The following is a 2,112-nucleotide window of genomic DNA, read 5'->3' as shown; positions in this document are numbered from 1 at the left end:
CATACCTTGTTGTGATCCACACAGTAATATCAAGGTTTAATGTCTATTTTTTTCAATTTTTATAGATTTTTTAAAAATCTAAGTTTCCCAAATACATGTATTATGGCACCAAATACATACTTATATTATTTTCTTCTGTAAAGAGTGCTTATTTTTATCTAAATACATGAATAAAGATAATATATGGGAAAGGGAGAGATTAATGTTGTGTTTTAGGCATACATCTATTTAAGTTTCTTCAATGATGTATGTTTTTGTCATTATGTGTCGTCGAGTCAGTTGTCATAGCGACCCTTTCTACAACAGCTCTGAACTCTGCTCTATCCTAGGCCAACCTTACTGTCTCCAACATACCTACCTCCATTACTCCAGTCACTGAGTCAATTCATCTTATTGAGGGTCTTCCCCTCCTGTGCTGTTCCCCCACCCTTCCAAGTATGACGTCCCTCTCCAAGGACTGGTACTTCCTTGCAACATGCCCAAAGTATGTCAGACAGAGCTTCAGAATCCTTGCCTCCAAGGAGCAGCCAGGTTTCACCCTCTCCAAGACAAACATGTTTGTTCTCTTAGCAGTCTATGGTATAATCAATCCTCTTCTCCAGCACCACAGCAGTATTGTTCTATTGCATGGCTTTGCCTTAGGTCAAAACCTATTTGATAACACCTAATAAAATCTTTAAATGGTGACTAAAATGTTAATGGAAAAAATTATGAAACAAACATCCTTATTTTGGAAATAAAATAATTTGCAGTGGGGATAATGTAATTTATTTTCTTCCTAACTACGGTTTAAGTGAAAATAGAAAGTTGCTCCTAAATATGCACATACAGAAACACAAAAGTGTTTGAAAATGTTGAAGCAAAAGTGTTTGCTTCAATTGGATAATAACAATGTCTTATATTGTTTTCTGATACTCATACTAAGTTTTTGATGGTTGTTATGTTTAGAAATACTTAGTAAGTCATTTTAAAGCTTTGGTCTTGTCAATGCTTAAGCAGAGTATGCATCCTATCCAGGAAGCATCAAAGGAATACAGTGTCATATATCAAAAAGAATTGACACTGAAAAATAAGTACCATATGAACAAGAGCCAAGGTAATGGTACAAGCTGCGCTGAAGACATTGGAAAACAGTATGACACAAGGAATGAATGCAGTACAAATTGGCGTGCTTTAAAAGATACAGTCCTGGACTCACTATGCAAATTTGGAAATTTAGCAAACAGTTACTTGGTTGTCTGGAAGACATATATATTTGCTCCCATTTCCAAGAAAGTTGGTACAATGGAAAGTCGAAATTGTTGAACAATATCATTAATATCAAAAGTAAGCAAAATATTGCTGAAGATCATCCAAAAATGGCTAGAACAGTACCCTAGAGAGTACATTAGGAAAGAGTTCAAGCTGGGTTTAGAAGAGCCAGTGATACCAGAGATTCAAGTGTCAGATTGATCCTGGCTGAAAGCAGAGAATACCAAAGAATATCTCCTTTGTGCCTGCCTAGTTGACTATGCAAAGGTATTTGACTGTGTGGATCATAAATTGTGGCTAACTTTGAGAAAGGGAATCTTTGAACACTTAGTCGTGCTTATGTAAAACCTTGACCTAAACCAAGAAGCTTTTATGTGAACAGAGTAAAGTAACGCTGTATAGTTTAAGAGCAAGAAAGGTGAGCATCAGGGTTACATCTTTTCTCCATATCCATTCAATTTATATGCTGAGCAAATCATTCAAGAAGCCAGACTCCAAGAAGAGAAATGTGTGTCAGGATCAGAGGAGAAAGACTCAACAACAACCTATGTTATGCAGATTACATAGTTTTGCTGGCTGAAAGTGAGGACGGGTTAACACTTGCACAGAAGATCAAAGATGACAACCTTCAATATGAATTGCATGTTAACACCTGAAGAAAACAATTATTCTTACCACTAGACTGATAAGCAAAATCATGATAAATGAAGAAAAGACTGAAATTGTCAACTACTTCATCATACTTGGATCCGCAATCAATACCCTTGGAGATCAAGAGATGAATTGCTAAAACAACTATGAGATATCATCTCACCAGTCAGAATAGCAAAATTTAACAGAACAGCAAGCAAGAAATGCTGG

The sequence above is a fragment of the Elephantulus edwardii genome, unplaced genomic scaffold (assembly GCF_000299155.1).
Source record: "Elephantulus edwardii isolate Elephantulus edwardi_28Jun2011 unplaced genomic scaffold, EleEdw1.0 scaffold00081, whole genome shotgun sequence".
NCBI lineage: Eukaryota > Metazoa > Chordata > Mammalia > Macroscelidea > Macroscelididae > Elephantulus > Elephantulus edwardii.
Note: the sequence above shows the minus strand (reverse complement) of the source record.